We start from the raw sequence: 26509 nt of genomic DNA on the forward strand, positions 1-26509 counted from the left end.
TTCAATTTCTTCCTCAGTAAAGCCACAGAAAGCACTGAATACAAGAAGAGAATATGAGGTGGGCTTCTGGAGAGTAGAAGCATTCAGAGGGCTTCTGAACACACCTCCAGAACTGTGGGGTGTGAGATGCCAGAAGTCCATACCTCTCTTAAAGTTCTTCCTCTTTGTCAGTCTGCTCAGAGAAAGATATACTGGATAGCTGGAGGGAGTATATGGGCAGGGAGGCAGGTGAACCCAATTGTGGAATCCCTGTGGAATGCATGATCACCAGATGTGGATGATCTGAGGCAGCATCCTGCAATGATAGAACACTTCTTGACTTGATCCTCTGAAAAATGCCCAAGTGCTTTTCAGTGAGTTCTTCTCCCTCCTACTTGATGAAGTTAAGGAGACTAAATTTTTTTACTTCCTTTCTGTGTGTTGTGGTTTAATCCAGCAGGTGGCTGAGCAGCACACAGTCACTCCCTCGCTCCCCCCCTTCCCAGTGGGATGGGGGAGAGAATCAAGGAAAAAAAAAGTTTTTCAGGGGTTGAAATAAAACTGTTTACTAAGACAGAGAAAATAAAAAGGATAATAGTTATGACTATTTATTTATTTAATGAATGTATACAACAAGTCATGCACAAGCAATTGCTCACCACCCCCAACCAATGCCCAGCTGGCCCCCAAGCAGCAGAAGAGAGAAAGATGAACTCCCATCCCCTTCAAAACTCCTTCCTCATGATGTCATATGCATGGAATATCCCTTTGGCCAATTTAAGACACTGTCCTAATTCTGTTCCCTCCCAGCTCCTTGGGCCTTTCACTGAGAATGGCCTTGGCTCTGTACAACACTGCTTAGCAGCAACTATAAACATTGATGTGTTATCAACATTGTTTTCCTCGCAGAACCAAAACATAGCATCATTCCAACACTCTGAAACTAAGACACAGGGAAAAACTCAGGTGGGTCCTGCCTCCCTTATCACATCTGAGTTAAAGCTAACACAAAAGGTCAAATAGAGTCAGAGAAAAAATGAAGTACTTTTACAAGATTTAACTTGTTAGCAAACTCATATCCACTAGCAACCCAGGAAAATCAGATGGATGAAAATACAGAAATACACAGAATAAATGAAAAAGGTTCCCAAGAGAAGTAGTTGATCTAGGCTTCCTTATACATGAGAGTATATAAATACAATGAGATTAAATATTTAATTTACAGCAGTAAGGTCTAAAGTCCAGGTTTATGCTATGTTTTTGGCAGAGATGTGCAGAAATAAGCCACAGTGTGCAAAGGGGATTATGATATCAATAAGATCCCAGGGTGAGGAGACAGCCACCCAAAGCTGCCAGAAGCAGACCGTCCCCAGGAGACCAGCTGATGCAGTGAGGCTGGGAGCAGCAATGTGACACCCCCACATGTATATAGGGCAGTGCTTCTGGAGCACAGTGACCAGGGCATGGTGCAGCATTTTGTGTGGCAGTTCCAGCAGGGAGGGTGTAAGGTGGACTGCTTACTTCTCATCTGGGAAGAGGAAGGTACAGCAATATCAAAACAAACATTGTGACCACATCAGGCTGACGCAGAAACCCAGACAGAGAGGCCACAGCCTCACCGGGCTGACACATGCATCCAGACAGACCTCCTGTGGAGCAACAGAGCTGCCCAGACCTTCAGTTGTGGGGAACTCCAGAATCTGGAAGGAGGAAACTGGCATGGCTGAGCAAGGACCTGCTGGTTGAACTGCAGGATTAGAAAGGACATGTATAGGCAGTGGGAGCAGGGATGGGTGGCCTGGGAAGAAAACAGGAGCACCATATGGATGTGCAGAGATCAGATCAAGAAAGCCAAGGCACTTATGGAACAGAACTTGGTGAGAGATGTGAAAAACAAAACAAAACGAAACAAAAACAAACAAACAAACAAACAAAAAAACCAAGATGGGATTCTATAGTACATTAGTCAGAAGAGACAGGCCAAGAAGAGTTTACCCCCTCTGATAAATGAGAAAGGAGATAACGCAACAACAGACATAGAGAAGGCTGAGGTATTTAACAAGTTCTTTGCCTGTCTTCACTGGCAGTCAGGCTTCTCATGCATCTCATGTCACAGATTCATAGCATCACAGGGGTTGGAAAGGACCTCAAGAGATCACTGAGTCCAACCCCCTCGATAAAGCAGGTACCCTGCAATAGGTCACACAGGTAGGTGTCCATATGGGTCTTGAATATCTCCATAGAAGGAGACTACACAGCCTCTCTGGACACCCTGTTCCAGTGCTCTGTCACCCTTACCATAAATAAGTTCTTCCGCATGTTTGTATGGTACTTCTTATGTTCAAATTTCAGGCCATTACTCCTTGTCCTGTTGCAACGCACCACCAAGAAGAGCCTAGTCTCATCCATTTCCCGCCTCCCTTTAGATATTTATAAACATTAATCAGATCCTCCCTCAGTCTTCTTTTCTGCAGGCTGAACAGACCCAGGTTACTAAGCTTTTCCTCATAAGGGAGATAAACATCCCAGGGCCTCTAGGCAGGGGTCAGGAGAGCAAAGTCACTCCCACTCTTAGAGCAGAGCAATTCCAAGACCACCTCATGGGATTCAGTTTGTACAAGGAACCTGATGACATACATCCCAGGATCCTGAAGGAGCTGGCTGATGTGGCTGCCAAGACACTTTCTATAGTATTTAAAAAGTCACGGCTGTCAGGCAGAGTTCCTAGTGACTGAAGAAAGGGAAACCAGTGGAACCATACAGGTAATGGGTGTGACTATGTTGAAAAATAGTGTTTTGTAGCTGAGAATTTTCTCTATCAAATAATGTTATTGCACACTTTGTATCTGCTGTCATCTCCATAGGAATAAATGAGGCATTACTTTTGGGGTGATCTGAGTTTTATATCCTGAAAAGCAGATAAAATCCCAAACAGGCATACCTAAGTATCAAAGCACTTAAAAATAATATTAATAATTAGAAAAATAATCTTCTAATCCTAATTCATTAAACTTAGCTGACATGACAGCTTGATGCAGTAACAAAAACTGACCATGATCCTATATACTAACAGAGCAGAACAGCATGATGTTTTTCCATTCTGCATTATCTGTGGAAAGTTTCAGCATAGGTGTAACTGGTCCTTCCCATGTGTGCCATGGCCAGTATAATCATGTGTTTACTGGTTACGCAGTTTGACGTTGTGTTCATTCACTTATCCTCCAAAATTCCCAGCACAAACAAAAAGACACCACTTGCATCATAAGCTCAGTGACTCATACCACAGCATCAGGCTTCCTCTTTACTAGACCTGGAACTACTGGCTCGACCCAAGATGTAACAACTGTTTGTAGAGGAGAGAAAAAAAAAAGCTGCAATTTCCCTTAAGCATAAGCAGAACTGGTAATAAGAAACGTCAGCTTAAGTGGGTTAACAGGGTCATGGAATCATTTACGTTTTGTCTGGTGTGTGAGTTTCTCAGTTTCTGTTCAGCTTTTAAACAAAAGCAATTATTGTGCTAGGAAAGAAAGGAAGAAAACTCCAACAACTTTTGTACAAATAAGAGTTCTCCAAGTTAAGATAATAAAACAATCTCACTCCTGTATCTTGGAAACTGTGTCACTGACTACAAATAAATGTGCTGTCAAAGACAATTAAGAATTCACTGCAGACACAGCAATCAGTACTCTTTTAATCTGAGCAAATACCAGTGCTCCTGTTATATTTTGTAACTACAATTTTTACTTAATAGATCAATTTTATTTTAACTTCTGAAGGTCTCCAATATTGCCAAATCAAATTTTCAGCTATTTTTCTCTCTCTTGTCCACTAAGTCAGTGCTCTGAATTCTCATTGCATTTGCATGATGAGCATTCACAAATATTTTGCAGGAACACCATTCTCCCTCTGTTATCCTTGCCATCTTCTTTTCCTCACACCTATACAACCAGTTACCTTCATGGTACATCTTCATATACACCTGCCCAGCATCACTGAGGGTAATGCCCATGAGATGCTAACTTAGATTAAAAAAAAAAAAAAAAATCTTATTTGTTAATACTAACAATTAAAAAAATCACAGAGGAAATATAAGTTACTGTTCTTTGTCAATACTGAAATCATAGAATCATAGAATCACCAACGTTGGAAAAGGCCCACAGGATCACCCAGTCCAACCATCTACTCATCTCCATGGTTCTCCATGAGAACATGGTTCTCATGAAACCATGTCCCTCAACACAGTTTCCAAGTACTCCTTGAACACCTCCAGGGTTGGTGATTTCACCACCTCCCTGGGCAGCCCATTCCAGTGCCTGACCACTCTTTCAGAGAAGTAGTATCTCCTAACGTCCAGCCTGAACCTTCCCTGGCGCAGCTTGAAGCCATTCCCTCTAGTCCTATCATTCATTATGCAAGAGAAGAGCCAACCCCCAGCTCACTACAACCTCCCTTCAGGTAGTTATAGAGAGCAATAAGGTCTCCTCTGAGCCTCCTCTTCTCCAGACTGAATAATCCCAGCTCCTTCAGCTGCTCTTCATAAGACCTGTGCTCCAGACCCCTCACCAGCTTTGTTGCCCTTCTCTGGACACGCTCCAGGGCCTCGATGTCTTTCTTACAGTGAGGGGCCCAAAACTGGACACAGTACTCGAGGTGCGGCCTCACCAGTGCTGAGCACAGGGGGACAGTTACTTCCCTGTTCCTGCTGGCAACACTGTTTCTGATGCAAGCCAGGATGCCATTGGCCTTCTTGGCCACCTGGGCACACTGCTGGCTCATGTTCAGTCTAGCGTCAATCAACACCCCCAGGTCCATTTCCTCTACACAGTCTTCCAGCCACTCTGCCCCAAGCCTGTAGCGTTGCCTGGGGTTATTATGGCCAAAGTGCAGGACCTGGCATTTGGTCTTGCTGAATCCCATCCCACTGGCTTCAGCCCAGCTATCCAGCCTGTCCAGATCCCTCTGTAGGGCCTCGCTACCCTCAGACGGATCAACACTTCCAGCCAGCTTGGTGTCATCTGCAAACTTACTGAGGGTGCACTCAATGTCCTCATCCAGGTCATCAATAAAGATATTAAACAGGACAGGCCCCAGCACTGACCCCTGGGGAGTACCACTTGTGACCAGTCACCAGCTGGATCATTCACCACCACTCTCTGGGCCCGGCCCTCCAGCCAGTTCCTTACCCAGTCAAGAGTGTATCTGTCCAAGGCACGGACTGCCAGCTTCTGCAGGAGAATACTGTGGGAGACAGTCAAAGGTTTTGCTGACATCTAGGTAGTCTACATCAACAGCCTTTCCCTCATCCACCAGACGGGTCACTAGATCATAGAAGGAAATCACCATAAAAATGTCAAAGACATAAGTACATGAATATCTGATGCCAACAAAAGAATGTCAAGTATTACACAGTTTACTCATATCACAATCAAACTACATTCACAAACATCAAATGAAGCAGAAGCACAGTACAGAAAGGAAAACTTTTATTCTCTATCAAAAGGAGATAAGAACAGGTTACCCAAGCAGGTTCCACAGGAATTACTAATTCATGTCTGGCATAGAAAGGGATTCAGTGGGAGTTAATAAATCTCAAGAACTATCAATAACCTTTGTGCTTCAAGGTTTCATTGCAATTTGTCACAGTGAACCAAGCACTACAGCCAAGCAGGAACAGGAGTTAGGCAAACCACAGCCTTCTGCTGGACATTTGGGAGAATTCCCATGAAGAAGCACCTTGAAATCTTTTGCCTGTCTGCCAGATTGACTACACAGAATCATAATCTTCTCTCTCTCTTTTTTTCCCCTTACAGCTGCCTGGTTTTATTAACAACTGTCATTGTTAACAAAAACAGCTCAAGCTTGGAAGTCCAAATCTATATCAATGCTGGCTGCCAGCTCACAGAATTGAGTAATGCAAGCGTTAGTCACAGCAGTGGAGTAACAGGGTAATGTAAAACCTCTCCTTTTTGTTCACACCCCAGCATTCCTGGCATTTGAGCCTGGACTGCCATGGAAACAAGTGCTGAGTCAGACGGGGAGGATGGAGAGAAAGCTGCTCTCATGGCCTGTGCAGGGCAAGCCCTCCGCTCCTGCACCAGCAGAAAGCCACACCCATCCCATCGTCTTGATGTAAGCATGAGGCCCATATCTGGGCTTGCTGAGAGATTTTAGATCTTAGATTTTATTACAGTAGTCAAGGGATTTGGGGAATGGCTTCTAAACAAGAGCACATTTTTTAACAACTTCATCCATCTCCAAACATTTTACACTATCAGAGCAAAGTTTTATCTAGAAGAATTTTTTAAGTTATTCAGATGTCATGTGAAATATATGGCTGTGTCCATGGTCCAGACAGATTATGGAGGCTCCAAAAATCATACCCAGACCTCATCAGGGGTAAACTGACATCATCCTATTGAACTTGCTGACTGCACTGTCTACAGTCAAGATGCTCAGAGCTGCCAATATGCAAGATATATCCCCTCATCTGCAAATTTTGTACAGCCTTTTATCAGCATATAGAAAAAAATCTGCCAGTCCTCAAAGGAAAAATATGAAATTTAATTTCTTTCCTCTTTGAATTATTGGAAAGTTCAATAAGTGATATTCATTTTTCCTGTGAGGATCCTTCCTCCTTCATAAGTGCTCTTCTTTCCAGTACTTCCTCCCCAAAAGCCATGAAGCATTTTATGAGCTCTATAATAAAACTTTGCTCTTCCATGCTCAAAATACACAGTATTTATCTTCCTGTATATTAGACAAATAATGAGAAAAAAAAATTACTTTATGTATTGTTCTATTATACAAAGCTAGTGCATTACACTTGATGGCTATCTAGTATAGCTCAGTTCTGCAGTACTGCAGTCATTCCCAGGATTTCTGTTTTATTGGAATGCATTCACATAGAGAGTATGAAGTATGAATCATTCTGACTTAGTCAGCACATTACTTTTCTGGGAGGAGTCTTGAAAAATAGTGCATCCATGTAAAACCAGAGGAAAATGTAGGCACCACTATAAACAGTACTTTCATTTAGTTGGAATTTGCCAAGGACCATAGGGCTAACATCTCTGTTCTTGCTAATCAGCAATTAGGATAAGTGCTAAGACCTGCAATTTTGCAAGTCTCCAGATGTCACAGGAACGTATTCACTTCTCAAGATCAGACTTTAAATAAATTATGGGGTATTTAATAATGGCAGACGATCATCTTTATGTCTCATCTAGCTTTGAGGATCATCATCAAACTACCAGAGGAGAGTAAGATCATTTTAATTATAAACTTTGAAGAAGACTTACTTATTATTCTTCATTTTCAGAGCTCCTATATGTCTGCTTGCTGTGTGAGTCAAAATCCCCAGGCACATTACACTACACTTCTGCATTAGACTGATCCTCTTAAAACAACAGAATGAAAAGTAAGGAAAAGAATCCCCTTACAACTTTTTATGTGGAAAACTTTCTGATCAGATGTGTTTAAACACAAAGTTGTATCCCTAATTTGCACTTTTTCTCTAACTTCTCTACACAACTTAGAAACCTGCATACTTTAACGGCAGCATTTCTTGAAATTAAGTAAATCTAAGACATCTTTTATGGTAGTTTTCATCATATTAAAATAAAATAATAATAAAAAAATCTTGTTCAGTAGTTAGTTACTTGTAACTAGTATAGCTTATGTCTCCATAATGTCCACATTTGGACATGTAAGGAAAAAGAGGATCAAAGAAAGCATGTATGATATGATATTTCACACATAATAATCTGTCTGCCTACAGTGACTTCCAGATTTATTTTCTAAGCGCTCATCCAATCTGTCTGTAAACCCATATAAATACTTTGCAAACACAACAACCTTTGGCAAAGGACTCCCAAGTCATAAAACCTTTTACATGAATAATCATCACTTTTTGTTTGTTTTGAAACTCTCTACTACTAGAAGATAGTAAAGGGGGACCAGCTGATGGATCTCTCTTGTACTGAAAAATAATAAAAAAAAAAAAAACATGAGTACAAAATGTGAGTACCCTATCTACACTTTCTACAGGATTAATTTTTTTGCAAATCTTTTTCATACACCTTCTAAGCTTTCTCAGAAAGTCTGGTGAGGTATTTTCACAAGTTGCCCAAGGAGGTGGTGGAGTCACCATCCCTGGAAGTTCTCAAGAAAAGAGTAGATGTGGCACTGAGGGACATGATTAGTGGGCATGGTGGGCATGTATTGATGGTTGGACTAGATGATCTTAGTGGTCTTTTCCAACCTTCATGAGTCTATGATTAAGGAGGTACAGGCACAGGATATTTTGCTATGACTAATTTTCTGGGTGTTGCAGAACCACTCTGGTTAAGTGAACGACTCTGTATGCACTGCACATTACAGTTTCTTTGTTAAAAAAAAAAAAAAGTACATATTCCAAAAACTATCTCATCCACCACTGAAACATTATACCTGAATTCAACATTACATTGCACCAAACAGCAGCCACAATGGCAATGCCTTCCGTATGGTGCTCACATATTTTTCAGACAATGGGAGCATAATTTTATGCTGTTTGCCATAGACATTGGTTTTGTTCTTTCTTTCTATGAATCAGAATTGAGGAGAAAGGGTAAATGCATACTCAGTGCTTGTTCTTGCTGTAAGAGAATGAAGATAATATCTGAACTGGATATCTGAATATTTCACCACCTTGCTTTAATTCCTCTTGATATAGCTCCTCCAAAGCCCCAACAGGAGCTTTTGGCAGTGATTCCTGTTCTCATGCATAATGTATGGAATGTTATCGCTCCTCATTAGATCCTATTGATTCACTTTGGTTTTAAAGGAACCCAGGATGAATACCTGTCAGCTTAAAGGAAAATCAGCGACACACTTTCTGCTTTCACAAATAATTGTGTAACTATTATAATACGCAGTATAAAGATTTTCATGGACAGAGAATATAGTCCCAAGAATATGAAATGTGAAGAGGCAAAATACAGATGAAGAAGGAAAAGACTCACAGAACTGCTAAAAAAAAGATGAAGAAAGGAAAAAAGAAGTAGTTGCAAAGAATAATTGATAGGGTTTTTTTTTGTTTTGTTTTGTTTTGTTTTGTTGTTGTTGTTTTGTTTTTTGGTGTGTTTTTTTTTTTTTTTTTTTTTTTTTTTTTGGTAAAAGCCAGCATTTAAATTGTGGGCAACTGTTTTTAAAGTATTGTAAGAAAGCAAGGACACCAGGTTGGATAGCTGGCTTTAGATGGAAACCCAGAATAAGGTGTAGTGTGCGAAGAAGATCAAAGCGAGGGACAGCAATTGTGTGGTGTGCTGGCTGCCAGCACAGGAAACTACAGTCAAGGCAACCAAGTCAAAGACACGGTGCAGTTATTTAAAAAAATAAATGAATACAGCATGTTCCTGCTTGGCATTCAGATCTGTCTGTAACTCTGTAACTCAGGCTGGAAGTAAACTCCCATTAGCGGGAAAAGTAGAGGGAGAAAACATAAAATGTTTTGCAGATCTGGTTGTCTTTATCTTCATTAGTAAATCTAGCCAACCCAGCAAATCCATTCCAGTGTGTAAATGCTTCAGCAAACCATAAAGGAAATGGAGGAGAAAGTGGGAACAGAAAAACAGATTGTTTTCCCCCTGGTTGTGTTAAAATGTTAGTGGCAAAGTGGCAAGGTCTCTTGCACTGCAAAATAATAATTACATCATTCACACAATTGAAATCTCAAAGAATTCTCTCTGCTAAGTGACTCAGTGACTCTAGCTGCCTGCAGAACATGGCCCTTAGGTCTTCTTTAAACACACGTTTGTCTAATCACTATAGGTAGACATAAAATGAGTACTTCAATCCCACAATTCAGTGAAACAAAACCGGATTTTGATTCTTTATGAGCTTTATGACTGATTACTTATACAGATATTCCTGATAAATAAACATGAGAAGCAGCAAATAAACAGCAGAGAATGAGTCATACAGTCTTCTAGCAATGATACTATACTGATCAGCGTATATGTAATGGTGAAGTTACAGGCTGCAACTTCAACTACTTTCTGCTGATGTTACAAGCTCTGGGATCCAGATCCATCAGCCATTCCAGCTGACACATAGTCAGGCACACTGGCTACCTTTGGTGCCAAGTGCTCACCTTTCCTTTGCACAGAAATGTCAAACCACTGGTGGGTGCTACAGAACAGAAGTAGCTATAGCTATTTTTGTTTTAGTTAGCATCAAAATGTATTTGGTTAGATTGTTGTCAGCAGTATTATGGATTTTCAGTTTATCCCAGAAGGTTTGTTTGAAAACACTGCTGAAAAAGTCAGCCAAGTTAAATACACTGTATATTCGCCTAATGAACTGAAATACATTATCATGACAACTATTTCCTTCATGCCTAATTAGCACACCCTTGTGGGCTCTAAAATCTTACCGGTGCTATTAAGTAACTAAAGGTTTAGTTCTTGCAACTCTTTTCTTGCCGCGTAGCACTTCATTATGTGAGCCCTCCCATGGTCTTCAGGGACACTGCTGGAGTTCCTCCTCATCACAAAGTAGGATTTTGTCTCAGGCATCTGTCATTAGATAGTATTTGCCAGAAGCCTTGTATTTTCTTTGATGTGTGTAAATACACTTAATAAACCTGAAGAAATCTTAGCTTTGGTAAACCAGTGCATCCTTAAGATGCCTCTGCTGTAGGTGGGGAATGTATCTGTGTGTGTTTTGGAAAAGGCAGGTGGGCAGCGTGTGAAGTTGTAGTATGTACATTATCCTGTCGTATTTTGCTCCACTGTTTCAGATTCCAAATTTCTTCTTCATTTTTTATTTTCATTTCCTTATTTTCTCTACTTTGCTTTTTTTTTTCTTTTTTTATCTTTTATTTTTTACTTTGTACAGTTAAGATATACCAGCATTTGTTTTTTTCCAAAGGCTCAGAAATGCCACATTCACTTCCAAACCTATGTCTCTTCTCAGACAGCAGTGCGGTTCAATGCTGCCAAATCCAAACTTGTGGGCTAGATGCCTCGTTTAACAAAAGTAACCTGAAACTCTGTAAGCTTTGTATAATGCTAACATCTGCATTTATTCAGCTGCAGATTATATGCACAAAGCTAGCTCCTAGCTGATGTAAACAAGGATGGCTTCTCTGAAGTTGGTGAGGATTGCCTCCACTTACGCAAGCTAAATATATGATATTATATTCATTAGTTCACTTCCCTTGCACAAAGTTGGTCAGATTGTCAGTGAGGAACTCATTCATAGACTACCCATGCATACTTTCACTATAAATCACAGCTCTCAATTACAAATTCAAATATGTATCATTGCTTAGATCACGGATGTGCTGAGACATTTTCATGTGGTACAAAAGTTTATTGAAACCAACATTGATTCATAGATTTTCTATTTAAAAATGAATCTCAGAAAGTTTAACTCTGTTATAGCCAACTTTTTGTGCATAAACCAGGCAACTGTGCTGGCTCTTCCTGCCATGCTCCATGCATGCTTAAGAATAGCAAACAGAAGTAAAAAAATGAAAAAGACAAAGGGGAATAAAGCAGCAGACGTAGAAGCAATCATAAAATCATGGACTCATGAAGGTTAGAAAAGACCACTGAAAGGTCATCTAGTCCAACTGGCAATACATTTCCAGCGTGCCCACTAACCATGTCCCTCAGTGCTACATCTACTCTTTTCTTGAGAACCTTCAGGGATGGTGACTCCACCACCTCCCTGGGCAGCCTGTTCCAATGCCTCACCTCTCTTCCAGAGAAGATTTTTTTTTTCCTAAATTTCTTCTTTACTACCTAGATGGAAATTGTAGAGACAGAGGCAAATTCTCCTCACAGAAGCACAGTATAAGGACAGGGGGAGGGATCAAGAAAAGTGCAAGCCAACACCAATGTCAAGAAATTAACCTTAGATATGAGGAAAAACTCTGCTATGAGCGCCAAAATGTAGGAGCGGGCTGCTTAGAGGTGTCATTGCCATCCACAGAGAGTTCCAGAATTGACAGGATATGGAAAAACATCATCACTCTCAGAGGCTGGATTTGACATCAGAGTTGGTCTTGCTTTGAGAGGAAGTCGAATTGAGATGAAATCCCTGAAAATCTAAGTCATGCTGTGATTCTGGAACTTAGTTCAATTCACTTATCAGGTGCCAAAAGTGTTGATAGTTCCAGTGACTGTAGATGAGTAACACTGCATTAACATAAATGTAGTTTACAACAAAACTGGCGTGCTCCTTTATGATGGGGATCACCTTATATGTTTTAGTACGATATGATATGATGCTGTGATAGATGGTATAATATATAGTATAATTTATTTCACTGAAACTCTCTCCTCCCCAGCAGATGACATTTTAATTTATCTGTGATGCTCTGATAAAAGCTCTAGCCTAGGCAGATATTAGGCAGATATTAGGAATAATACTTTCGGGTATTTTCTATGCAATACACACTTGCTGATACAATGCAGTAATTATGATAGCTTGGAGGATTTTGTTTTATCTCTCTTGAGAGACAGATTTCTGAAGAAAATGTAGATTCCAAATAACATAGACCTGAAATAGTATTATAAGAATGGAGTATTTTTGTTTCTGTAAAGATTAAATGCCAAAGGATTTGAATTGCTCTTGATGTTAAAAATTAAAAAAAATAATGGGGTTTTGGTTATTAATACATTTTTTAAATCCATAGATGTTAGCAAAGCATTCCTTGTTTCTAAAATCTATAGTGCATGTAATGATAACTAGATGTTTGTTTGTATTTTTAAACACATATATAGAAAGTGAAGTTTTTACTCAGAATTCCCTTTAATGTTATTATTTGCAGTTTATTTTTAATATTACGTAAGGTGATATATTGACCTAAGAGGAACATAAGTAGTAAAAAGAAATATTTTTTTCTTTTTTTTTCCTTTGCTTCCCTCATGTTTGTACGTTCTATATGAAAATTAACTCTATTTGGACTGTGTACAGAGGGACATCTGCTCACTGTGTACAACTGCTGATCTGCGTACAAATCCTGTGCTCCACTGTCACAAAAAATCTACTAACCACATATAAGGAGATCACGTGTTCTTCACTTAATGTGGTTGTGCAAAGAGAACATGAAAATAAAATTAAAAAATAAATCATTCTCTTCTGATTGCAATTTACATCACCTTGCACCTGTGTAAACCACCAAACAAGGTGTGAAGAAGTCAGCAGTGAGGGCCTGAATACTTCTTCACTAACAAAGATGCTTTAAAAAGATCATTGTCTAAAATTAGTTTCTACCACAGGAGAGGAAAATTAACATACTTAAATATTTACAAAGTGAATAAGAATCAACTAGGAAATCAACATCTTCTCTAAGATGTAAATAGAGTCTGACAAACTATTCAGAATGGAAGATGTATTCATCAACTTGAGCACCATTTTCTTTTCATGCATCTTCCTGAATAGACTTGATTTTTGATAATGTCCTCATTATTCAAAAATATTTTAACCAGTCATTACCCCGGGATCAAAATAAGCAGGAATGAGTCCTGAGGCTGTTTGAGGTGGCTCAGAAATATTCATTTGCACTTTAAAAGAATTTTCTGGCATATTAGAATTGTTCTTTGAATGCTCAGAGAGTTTGAAATATGATGGAAAACACTTTTGGTAAATGTTCTTTCTCGACAGTAATCCCTTTCAAATTTAACTAGGTTGCTAAATTCATGCCTTTCCTTGATTTGAAAGAATGCCTCATAGATACATGGCAAATGTGTGACACTATTTCAGACAAGGTAGATTCATACAACTTCAAAACCACAGGTTATGTTCTGATGCTACTGAACTTTGTTGAAAACTTCTTAAAGCTCTTCAGTGTTTGCTTTGAGCTACTTAGAGTCATAATAGATTAGTTTTACGGATCCACCTAAAGGCAATATGGGCTTAGGTCAAATACTGAGAAACAGATCCTCTCTGAAAAATTTCCTATTCCTATAGAAAAGTTAGAGAAGGAATGTGCTGATGGAGTTTTCTTGCCTCCTTTTCCATAGGAGGTAAAGGGATGGCACAGAGGAATGGAGGTAAAACTGTGACACACGGGAATTAATGATCAAAGGCACAGAAAAAAAAGTTTGAAGTATAACTTGAAAACTATAGCAAAAAAAAAAAAAAAACTTTTCCTTTTTTTTTTTTTAATTCAAAACCTACAGCAGTTAACAGAAAATATTTTCTTTTAATCTCATTTTTTTCTTGAGCAGTTCTCATCTGAATAAAGCTATTGTCCTAAAGACAGGCAGTTGTCCTAAAGACAGGCAGAAACAGGAGAATGGGACACCTGAGTACAAGTCTAAAGTTTGTAGAAGGCTGCAGATCTCTTCAGAGCAATGCCACAAAAGAGAGTAAAGGAAAATGTATCCGTTGGCCTATTGAAGCCAATGACTCCTGAAGTGATAACAGATATTTCCTTCTAAGAGAGGAAAAGTAATAGCTCTTTCATACCTGACTACCCTGCTTGTTTTCAAAGACAGTTGTAATGAACTGCCTAAAATAACATTTCATGAAGTAGTTCTGTGTTTAAAGTTACTGGCAAAGTGCTGAAAAACCTTGAAACCTGTACCTAATGTATGTTGCCAAGATACATAATGTTTATGCTAAACAGAGAACTAAAACAACAGAAGGGAAACACTGCCTTTTTACTATTATTAAGATACAGTGTAAGCCTGTTACTAATACAAAGGAGAAAACAGCATGGCAGAAGGCTTCTTGCTCACAAGTGGGTACAGACAGCATTACACACCCACACTCAACTGAATCTCAAAGATGTATTAGGTGCTCTGGATAGAAGTGCTTGCTTTTCAGGCCAGCCATAAGACTTTGCAACACTTCAAAGACCCCACAGTTTCTAGTATAATTTCCTGTTAGTGGCTAGTATTTACATGTACCTGAAAACTCCAGTTGGTCATCTATTACTTGAGACCTCCAATTAGGTAATTAATAATTATAATATTATTATAAAGGCAAATAAACATTATATGATTTTGTTCAGGAATATAACTGAATCAATTCAAGTGGGTGTACAAGTCATTCCATAGGTGGAGCAAATGTGGTTTTCATGAAAGCAGCCAGTCATGGAGCTTTCTGATTGCCACCCATTCCCAGTCAGTGTGACAAACACAGCACTCATGCCTTACTCAGATTGTATACTGGAATTTAGCCCAGCTGTACCATTTCAAATTTTTCCTGATTAATTTAACAAAAATCTTGGCATTCTTCCTCAAGCAGAAAGAAGGTGGAAAACGTGAGGCTGCAGATGAAGAATTTCATTGATATGATTTGCATTATTTCAATTTCTAATTGAAGGATTTCCAGAACAGATAATGAGGTATCATTGTCTTGGGGAGTTTATATAGTTCTTACAAATACATGCAGGCATTAACAAAAATTTATTGTTAGCTCATAACTCAGTGGACTTATTGGCTTTACCAGAACAATAACTTTTTTAGTGAAACTACCATAATGGATTTTCAACTCCTAGTGTAATAGCCCTGAAATGAAAAAGTGGGTTAAAATTTAAAGAATTTAAATCTTTCACCTTGCTTTTAAGTAAATATTAATTAATAATTATTCATAAAACTACACAGATGACAAAAAGACATTCAGCTACCACTTCCTTAGAATAACAGGCTCCTGCTGGATCTCTATGCTTTTCCATTCTATGTCAATAAGAGAAAAGTTCTGACAAGCTGGAGAATATCCCAAACTTATCCAACATCCACTTGTATTCTACTTGCCAAATATTTTTTTTCCTACAGTTTTCAGTGACAGTGATTTAGAGGTAGACATCATGTGATAAATTACATAATTCTTGAAAACAAGACAATGAAATACATCCCTGGTATATGTTTAATAGTAGTGAGTCAGAAAATGATGTTCTGAAGAGATTCAGAATTGAAAGAATATATAAATGAAGGATAATACAACCAAATACTGTTTGTGTTTAGAGACATAACTAACACTTGATGTAACAGGGTAAGACATAGACAATGATTACTTGAGATATCCAAAATGTATGGCCATGAAACTGTCCATGAAATGCAGAACTGAAGCTAACATGGTAACAGCTTTTCAGGACTTTGAAAGCCTTAGGTAGTGCACAATTATTTACTGAGAAGTTTTTTTGTTCCAGACTGAAGAATTTGTATGTTCATGGGAAACAATCCACCATTCACCAACATTAGCAGAAATCACAACAGTGTATTTTGGGATCTAACTTCTACCCTAAAATGTCTGATGCAAAGGGAAGAGAACTTTTTTCCATCACAAACCTTCCTCATGTCTGCATTTTGATACAGTGCAACTCTGTATTCTTCCTATTCTCTCAGCCTATGTCACTCTTCAAAAACTTCAGCGGATCAGGTTTAAGAATTCATCCCCTCTGTCTCACACATGCTCTCCTTTACATTAAATCTGTTTTCATTATAACATTTTAAAGGTCTTTTTTTGTTGTTGTTTTGTTTTGCTGTTTTGCTGCTTGTTTCAAGAGAAGCACCTGAATGTATCTTTAACTTCCAATCGCATGGAGTGCATAAACAAGTGCTTCACATCAGCTCTGCCGAAGCATACTTTCTCAATTGCACCCACAGGTAAAACCACCAACTTCTGGCTTTGTCTTCCGTGGTAATTTCTAAACTGCAGAAGTAGTACTTTGCCTGTTATTTGGCCTTGCATTTTCAGGCTATCTGGAAAGAAAATACAACAACAGAGAACTAAACCAGTCTCAGTAACTCAGTGAAGGTATTCCTAATTACAGAAGTATTTATTACTTGTTTAGTACATGAGTGGGAAGAATTGCCATTTCTTAGAAAATGTGTCTTTATGTTGAGATATATTTTCTGTTCTAAGTGCACATATAATGCCTTCTTATGGCAAAATTTAGAGATTTCTTCCACTGTATTAGTTCTAAGATAATTTACATTATGAATTTATATTCAGAAAAAAAATACTTATCTTGGAAAGAAAAAGTAAAGGGAAAGCAAAATATGCTGTGCATGATATTTGGTCAAAATCAGTCATGCTTTTTCTTTCATTTATACTCCTTTCACTTCTCTGACATTTGAGTCACAGAAGCATTTTTTGGATAATCAGGATAAGAAACTCATTTAGTATATTCTGATGAGTGATCTTTGCCAATTCCAAAGTTAAAATATATATAAATACCATGCATATATTATGCATATATATTAATTGATGTTGACAAGGTCTTCAATGATTTCTGGAAGTGTTTGTAATATAAGTAAACTCTGAGGAGTAAACAGACAACATTGTGGCGAAACATTACTGAAAATGTTTATCTTCAATTTCCCAATTCTTTGGAAGTACATTAAGATAAATTTCTATGAAGTGTTTTAAATGTTAACAACAGCAAATAGAAAAGCTCTTAAGAAATATTTTCTATCTATCCTATGTTTTTCTTTTGTTGTTTGTTTTTTTCTTCCTCCTAATTGAATTTGAATTATTGACAGTGATTAAACATATAAAGTTATAATTGTAGAGAAGGTACCGTGTTCTGGCTGCCATCCTAACTATAGATTTTTTTTTTTTTTTTTTTTTTTTGGTCTTCTTGACTTAAAACAAACTACTGTTAATAGATCTGAATAAAGATTCAATTAACAGATGTTCTGGAGAGAGACAGACAAAAAAAAGATAAATATTTAATGGAATGTTTAATGGAATGTTTATATTCTGAGAGAAAAAAATTAAATGTAGACTCACTTTTAATTTTGATTCTTTCAGTAAGAATCCAAGAGCAAAATTAAAGTAATAGAAATGTCAGTATGCTAGAAAATTCTTTGACTTAATTCACAGTGCTATATTATATGATGCTGTATTTCTTCTGCATTAGGAGTCTCATAAAGCCTATGCTAACTTTGTGTGGACAATTAATAAAATAATAGGCAGAAATCACATCTTAATCTGTTATGACCAATAAGTTGGCAGATAATATGCTATTACCTATGATTCTTCCCAGCCATTCTTTTTTAAAGAATAAAATTTTATTTTAAGCTGATGACTTAATGTTGTTTTAAATTAGCCCATATCTTGATTGTCCTAGGGCCTAAAAAAGTACAAAGAATCAGCACTCTTTCAGACTGCACAGAACATCCTCTGACATCATAGGCTTTCACTATCCAAGCCAAGAGTTTGCTCATGCGTTTTAGGCCACATATTCTAATGAATTCCCGTGAATTTCATGGGGTGGTTTTCAAAAAAGGATTTAGTGACTGAAATATGATAACTTACCATACTAAAATAGCACTGTTGAAGAGCCTTTCAAAACATCTATTGCACTGAAAGTGGGGGGGTGGGGGGAGAGGGGGGTGAAAGCAGAAGCTCCTGTGCCTGTGAATTACAAGCATCTGGAAGTGTTATATGAATACCTGTGACAAAGGAAGAAAAGTGTTCACATGATCAAGTATCCAGCACAGAACATAAAAAAGACAAGAGCTTCCATTTTATCTTCTTTAGGATCTTAGAAGAATGCAGAGGTGTCGATATAATGAAGCAAAATGATCAGTAGAGCTAAAACATCAATACAACATCAACTGTATCATGCTGATTCCAGGACAAACTTTGATTCACAGCAAACAATATGATATCCTTTTAAGAAGCAGAAAAGAACAGTTTGCTGGAAGCAGGAATGCTTCCAGCTTTGGTCAAGAATCAGAACTTGAACTCCATGGTATCTTGATCTTTTCCACCTTTTCCCTTATGGAGAGCTTTGGATTTGATGAAAATTACCACTGCTTACTTAAGAAAAATTAAGAACAAAGATCTACTTAAAGATCCTGACTCTAGTAACAGCCAGGGTATTATGCAAAAGGAGCTTGATGAGTAAAGAAACATCCCTGGGGACTCTGTGTCTTCTGATCCATACACACAGATCCTCAATATCTCCAGGGAAGAATGTGCATTATTCAGGTTGTTCCAGACTACGCTTTGTTTAGTATGCACAGATTAAGTTGTGACCTTTTACAGTAGCTTTGCTTTTCTTTCATCTCAAGATAAGTTCTTTAACTTCTTTTCTGCATGAAAAGAACTTCTGTAGGAAAGTAGCAGGAACAGTTTTCAAAAGGACATGTTCAGAGGACAAGGCATTTGCAGAGAGATCCTTCTGTCCTGCACACTCCTAAAGCAACAGCTTCCAGTGTCCAGACAACATGCAGTGAGCAATTAGCTAAGAAATATCATCAGTACCTCTTAGATTGTACTTATTGAGAACTAAATAAATTGAAGACTGCAACATGTGCAGTCATTACTTTTCATTTGACGGTAGGAAATAGGACTGGACTGGTATATTACCTGGGACCAGACGGGAGATGGGTAGCTTTCTGTAATAAGACTTCTGGGACAGGTTTTATATAACCAGGTTTTGTGTTTCAAACCTAAGATGAATAAAACCATAAGTGTTCTTTTTTTTTTTCTTTTTTTTGTTGTTGTTGTTTTTGCCAACCAGTGAATCACATAACACTCTATAAACAGTAAAAAAGCTGAATCATAGGCAAAAAAGCTACCTTTCCGAAACCTCCTTCCAACAGTGAGAGGAAGTTATGTGAGCCCTTAAACATGTGGCAACAAATCAAGCACCAGGCTGGGGAGTGGCAGCTCATGCTGGAAGCTGCCATGATATCCGCAGTGCTGTCATTGGCCTCTTCTATTCAACATTAATCTCTTATCCCTAATCCTCCTACCTCTATTTTCCTGTTTGGATTAAAAGATTCTCTATTTCAGCTCCTGTTTTCTACCCCGTGGCCTAGTAGATCTCATACCACAAGACCTTCATTCCAAGTTCCTCCAACACACAGACAACAAGCACATTATTGCATCCCCTGTGCACTTGTGTTTGTATTTATAGCTTACTTGGCCTGAAGCCATCCTTAGCACGTCAGGGACCATTCCTTTTCATTCAAGTCTTCCTAATACATATTCTTATTAATTCACTTATTAAGTCCAAATAATGACGGCTTGTTTTATTTGTTAAAAGCTAAAACCGAGCTTTGTCTAAGCAGAGTGGCTCCAGTTATATCTCTGACCTCATTTAGTCATACTTGCTAAAAGGTGGAAAATCTGACCAAAAGGCTGTGCCTTTCCTAGGAACAGCAATAATGTGGTTGCCTCACTGAAGAGGGAGGGCCATGAAGGCCTGGTAGCATACCAGAATCAGCTTACATCTTTTGTACAGACACAGAAGTACTTATTTGATGATGACCTTAAAGAAATCACAATAGGTCCCTTCCAACTCGAGATATTCTATGATTCTATGACAGAGCTCACTGTGAAGTGCTGGCACAATGACTTCCAGGGAAGCTATTCAGAGCTGTGTCAATCTGACTGGAGACAACTGGAGTTTTATCAAAATAAGAGCGTGTTTGCCCCTTTCCCAGACACATAATAGTGCTTCATTAATATGGCTTCACTGATCCTGTTCGTAAGTACCATATTTTTCCTAAACTATGAAAAGACAAATTGTTTCCTGCAAAAGAACTTTCACTGAGTATAAAGTAGTAAAAAGCAAACTGTTTGGTGAATTCAGTCTGACAACGTATTATTAGTTACATTCCAGAGGTTTTATAAGGCTTTGACCTTTGTGATGAAGCCTTGCTCTTCATGAGCAGTCCTTGTTTGACCCATGTGAATAAGCCCATTGACCAGTCAGGACACATTATGCCAAAAGACCTCACGCCATCTCTGATCATTCAGAAGTATCACCAACAGCTTTATCTTTAATGTTTCTCGCAATCTTTGGATGATTTGTTATGAATAAAAGTGTAAAGCACAATTCATATTAGCAGACCTTCAAAACAAAAATCCAATAGCTTTCCTAAAATAAACTGCTGATGCACTTCACAATTTCTCCAGTTCTTTTAACTGTGGAAGAAACAAAGATGAACTAATTGAATTACCTAATGACTGTGTATTTCTGTAAGGGGATTTGACATTCATACATGAAGACAGAAGAAAAAGAACTTAATACCATTTTCTCTGACCATTTAGAAAATGCACATCACGATATATGCAATTCCTCTAATTTTTAAATAAGGACTGGATCACATTTGATGGTCACTTTAATGTCTTTACTATATATATATATATATATATATATATTTGTTGTTGTTGTTTGTATAGTAGTTAGCATATGACCTTGCTTGAGTAATAAGTTTGTGCTTGTGTTCAAAGCAGAAACTAAATATTGAACCTCTTGTTAATGAATAGTTATTGCAGATCCAGAGAAATTACCTGATTCTTTTCTTCCAGGACATCTTTACCATTCAACCTGTGTCTCTGGAGATTTCTGTGTTCTTCCTCTACCATCCTCATTGCTCTCATCTTTTAAAGCTGTGCTCCTTGCACTCCTACTGCCTCCAATAATTTTTCACTTTTTCAGGAGCATAAAACCTAAGTGGGGAAGAAAAACGCAAACAAAAACAGAAGTCAAACCCCAAGCAAAACCTTAAGTAAAAGCTCAGATTTGCCCTTGACTTTCTTCTTCCTGGCTTCAGTTAGTGTTTAGGTCTAAAGCTAGGCCTGGGTCCATTAGGATAATTTGTTTGGGTAAGTAGCAAATACCATGCACAGATACAACAAAATCAGCATCTGGTTGTTTTGGCCATGAGTGTCTGCTCAGATCATAGTGTGGGGTCAGAACTGCTCCAATTCCAAGGCTGAGAGCAAGGGACTGACTCTGTCCTGTCACATGTGATACTACCTGGAGTACCTGCATGCAGTTGTAAAACCCACATGTAACCCAAATCAGGACAAGGAGCAAATCCTACAGCATTCTGCCTGCTTTGTGAATATATCAATAATTAAAAATCAGCTGTAAAGCTGAGTTGAACTTAATTGTCCTCATCCCCATGTTAGCCAGAAAAATACACAGCCTGGAAAGCAAGTGTCTTGCATACTTTTCACTTCACTCATAGGGCTTACTCGTGCCAGTAGATATTGAAACCCCACCTCATGGTTTGGAAAAGTAATTTCCATTCCATGAGTTTTGCTTGAAGCTAATGCATGCTATTAGAAAACATCTGAAGTAAAACTTTAACCATTTCACTCCGCCCAGCTGTGAAGTTCAAACTGCTTTTTAAAGTTAATTATCTTGCTCTGACCTGCATATATGCACTTTAAATACAAATAAATCAATATGGCATGCTTATTCATGTCTCAATTTGCTTTTTGTTTTTAAAATTAGCATACTCTTGATTTGTCTAACAGATATATGAGTATGATGGTATCTCACAGATTAAAGTTTTGTGCTCCTTTCTTTGTAGTTCATTTACTATTTTAAAAAATCCAAAGTCCTTGAGGGAGTGTTGGAAATCCCCATAATTTTCTTCAGTGCTCCATTTTACCTTTTTATCTCTGATATAACTAGCACATATGAAAAAGAAACGCAGATAGCCAGATGGCCCCCTGGTATTCATATATACCAAATTACAGACAAACACAAGTGACTAGAACTAATGCTGACATTGATTCATGCCTGAGTATTTTGTTGTCTTATCCTAAGGATGCCTTATTAGGAACATGTGTTTGTGATCTTAACTACAAAATTTCTCTACTGAACTTTGAGAAGAAAAAGTAGATGTGTCAAACTTTTTTTTTTTTTTTTTTTTAAAGTTAAAACAATTATTTGAGAAGGATGGTTACAATCACCATAGTTTTGACTGTTGGTTATTTTGTAATACCACTGTTCTTTGGCATTTCCACCTACTACGATTCTTCTAAAAAATTCTACTAAAAGAGAAGTTATTTCATATATTTGCTTTGTGGTTTTATGTGCACTCTCCTCTGAATCAGCCTGCACAGACCACAGCAAGGGAGACTATAGAGTTAGCTGATTCACTTCTGCTGCTTGGTGTGGTGATCTCTAATTGCACTTAGTTGTGGGGATTTTCCAAAGCAGACAAGTGACTTCTCCTCTTGCCAGGTTGCTGCTGTCAGATTCTGAGGCATTTGGACATTACCACATCTCAGGAATGAGCAGCATCGTGTTCACAGCCACACTGTCCTGCCATTGAATGAACAAGCTCACTGGTGGTTTAGTTTAACAGCTCTCAAAGGCAGCAAATGTCCATGAATTTTGTCAGAGTTCCTTTGTGTTAAACAGAACTAGAACAAAAACAGCAGTGATCTGGTGTTTAGTTCACTTGGTGACATCAACTAGTCTGCCCTCAAAACGTGATCTGAAGTGAGTAAAGCTTTTCAAAATTCTGAACTCCTTTTTGGGAAACAGCTGCAAACCTGACACTTCACCCCAGAGGGAGAAGCATCCCATACATTCAGGTTCTCTGAGATTATGGATGTCTCACAATGCAGTAGTTTCTTGTTGAAGAAAACACTAATGCTTGAAACTTTCTGAACAGTGTGACCCCAACACATGTAGGTGAGCTTTTACAAAGTGGCTCATATACTGGCCACAGAGACATCCAAGTGCATGGACTTAACTTGCTCAGTAAAGGCTACCAATGCCTACTGTGGCTACAATGCACTAGTATTATTAGCTGTTTTAGTTAGTATGGCTAGACTGTAATAGCTGGAAACAAAGCTGTAACTTGAGTGTGGGCACTGATTCACTTTGAGTCCTCGCTTACTTGTTAACGTACTTCTTCCTGTAGGACAAGGCTCCATAAGTATTCAGAGATGTGCTCCTCTGAAGTAGTGCTGCAACAGCACTCAGCTGTGCAACCCTCATCAGGATTATTGAACACTTTCCCCTGCAAAAGTGGAAATCTTGATTCAGGAGAAGTGATCATCCCACAGGTCAAACCAAAACAGAATATACTCAAAAAAGAAAAACAACAATTAAGGAAAACCTTTCCATGGGCCTTGGCTACCAAACAGCCCAGAACCCAGATACCACTGTTTGAAACAGCCTACTGGCTTTGATGGAGAGACGCTGCAATTCCCATTTTCGAAACTTCTTGTTTAAATGTTCGAAGCTGTCTGCTCCCTGAGAGCACAAACCCCAAGGAAATAAAGAAAACCAAACAACAACAAAACGAGAAAGTCTGCAAGAGGTAACATTCAGGACCTCAGGCAAAACCGAGCTGCTCCCAGCCTCCTGATCTGGGGAAAGGATTCTGAAAGCCTGGGGAAAACTGGTACATTCAGCAGGCTGAGCTACAAATTTAACTACTGCTCTAGTGCTTCTTTCTTGTATTATTAGTTTAAGTTTCAAATAGAGAAAATAATTCAGGAAAAAAAAGAAAAAAAAAAAAAAGACATCCCCCTGTCCGGCGCTGGGTACGACCTGGCTTCCTCCTCGCCACAGCCCTGCCTCGTTCCCTCTCTTCACAGTGACATCTACCGGCCTGCCCCGAAGGCTGCCCCGCACCGTCCCGCTCGCAGCCCGGGGCCGCTCTCCTTCGGCACGGAGCCCGCAGCAGCAGCCGTAGGGGCACAGCGGCAGCTCCAGGCCGGCCCGCAGCCCCAAAGAGAGGAAACTTTTCCGGCGAGTTTTCCGCCAGCGAGCTCCGCGGCCGCGTGACATACGCGGGTACGAGCCGGCGGGGGAACTGGAAAACAACCTGCTGCCGCCTTTCTCCTGGGACGAGCCGGGTGCTGCTCCCTTAAAAGCCTTTTATTGCGCCGGGAACCCCCCCCAAGCGATCAGGCTGCGCGTCCGCTCTGCGCTGCCGAGCGGAGCCTGGGGCGGGCCGGGCCGACGGCTCCGCGTTTCACGGGGTGTGGCCTCGGCATTATTTATGAGCTCCAGCCCCTATTTGCTCAGCTAATGATGCACCGCCGTGCTTCGCCTCTCAGCGCGGCGGTGAGGGCCGGGCAGCGCTGTAACTGGAAACCGGAGCCTTCACCGTCACCGCGCGGCCACTTTCCATTCACTTCTAGGTGCTTCATTGAGGGCTGGGGAGAAGCGCTCCCGGTGCCTTAGGATTATTTTACAAAGGAACTGGGAGTACCTTTGCAGCCACGAGGAAGAGAGACTTTTCTTTATGGTTTTTCCTTTTATTTTATTTCTTCTCCCCACCGCGAGCCAGGTTTGGAATTAAAACGTTCTGGTAACAGGAGTGGAGCCCATAAACTGATAGAAACCAGATAGAAATCTGTATTACTGGTTCGTCCAATAGCTGGGTAAGCATGATTGAAAGTTCTCTTTCTCTGCTGTAATAAATGTGAGATGTGTTTGGTAATTGAATTTTCCTACTGCTCACAGATAGTCAAAGTAATATTTTCTGGATTGGCATAGTCTGGATTTGAGGTTTTCCTTTTAATTCCTTTCTTTCTTTCTTTTCTTCTGGTGAATGGTTTTCCTTACGGGATGTCAGGGTAAGAGTGAGGCTGCAGCAGATGACACCTGCGCAGCACTTACAGCAGAGCTGCGTAATACTTTCCAAAGCAAAGCTGTGTGCTGGAAGCAACCTCTGTGACAGGAAAGCTTCAGCACTTCAGGAGTGGTTTGCTGGATTGTTTGCAGCTTGAGTAAGGTCTAACAGGAGACGTGGCCAGAAATGGAGTTAGATATTGCTTTTTGTTTGTCCCAAAAGATTATTTAAAAGGACTTGAAAAGATTTGAGGTCTGTGTGTTGTCAGCACAGGTCATGTGCACGGGACATGCTGAATATAGTATCATGACTTAGTGAGATAAATTCAGAGCTGGGATATAAGCCCAAATGGAGATTCAAACCTGCTATGAGTTTGTGCTCAGTTACTAGATGTGTAAATCTCTGAAACGTAACTTACTGCCATTTGGTTACTGACATGTCAGGCACCCTGAGATACCTCTGTGGCACTGCATGCATTTATTATTTATGTGTCTAACAGCTGGGTAGGAACCATGCTGCTTACGGCCTCGATCTTACATTTACCTGTCACTTCTGTGTGAACAGTGAAGATGTGTGATTTGAGCAATGAAATGTAGTAATGTTTCACTCCTGTAGCTGATTGCGCTGGAGTTGGCAGGAGGCATGAGAGTGGGAGGGAAAGAGTGCTGAAAGGTTTATTTTTTATTAGTGTTATTTCTTACTGTATCATTTAAGGGAAGACAGAAAGCCACATGCTTGTTCCTCTGACTTTTCATCTCTATTGCAAAGAAAGCAAAGTGCTACTACTGTTAAATACTAATCCCATTGCATCTGTTAAATCACATGTTCAGTGTGATTGGCTATTTGTTTTGGCCTGACAAAGCAATCTTATCAGGATTTAATGGCCCCTCTCTCTATTAAAAGAGGGCTAAGTTAAAGGATATCCCATGGGCTGGTTGCAAGGTTTTGAATTTAAAGCCCTCAAAGCAGCATTAGTGTTGGAGTTCATGCAGCTTGTTTAAGAATTATTCTTGGCAAAACTCTTCAGCTATCATTTTATTAGTTAACAGACCTTTAGAAATAATTTGGAAGTGGGCCACGATGAATATGTTTCTTCTGTAGACCAGATCTGTATCTGGAAAATTTCTGACACCAGTGTTTGTGTCAATTAGCAGAGTGGTAGCATTACATGGTTCGAATGCACATCTCAGTACTCCAGAGCTAACTGGGCAGGGCAGGGTACACTGTGG

The 26509-nt window shown here is 39.2% G+C and overlaps 1 protein-coding gene and 1 long non-coding RNA gene across 7 annotated transcripts in view; one reads left to right on the forward strand and one right to left on the reverse strand.

Moving 5' to 3' along the window:
* The window catches only part of LOC121109473, a 77909-nt gene extending 53272 nt beyond the window's left edge, over nt 1–24637 (reverse strand). For 4 of the 6 annotated variants that reach the window (XR_005847329.2, XR_005847327.2, XR_005847330.2 and 1 more), the window contains exons 1-3: nt 24528–24637; nt 23592–23714; nt 21238–21396 (exon numbers count right to left, since the gene is read on the reverse strand). This is a non-coding gene — a long non-coding RNA (uncharacterized LOC121109473). Of the gene's footprint in view, nt 1–14081; nt 16683–18243; nt 18381–19302; nt 19386–21237; nt 21397–23591; nt 23715–24527 lie in introns of those variants that run through there. The other 2 variants (XR_006934329.1, XR_006934328.1) reach the window with 2 other exon arrangements.
* Nucleotides 24638–24728: 91 nt separating this feature from the next.
* Nucleotides 24729–26509, forward strand: part of SEMA3C (semaphorin 3C) — a 122123-nt gene continuing 120342 nt past the window's right edge. The window contains exon 1 of the mRNA NM_204243.2: nt 24729–25089. The gene's annotated coding sequence lies outside the window, so the exon portion shown is untranslated. The remainder of the gene's footprint in view (nt 25090–26509) is intronic.

This window comes from Gallus gallus, chromosome 1 (assembly GCF_016699485.2).
Source record: "Gallus gallus isolate bGalGal1 chromosome 1, bGalGal1.mat.broiler.GRCg7b, whole genome shotgun sequence".
Taxonomy (NCBI): Eukaryota; Metazoa; Chordata; class Aves; order Galliformes; family Phasianidae; genus Gallus; species Gallus gallus.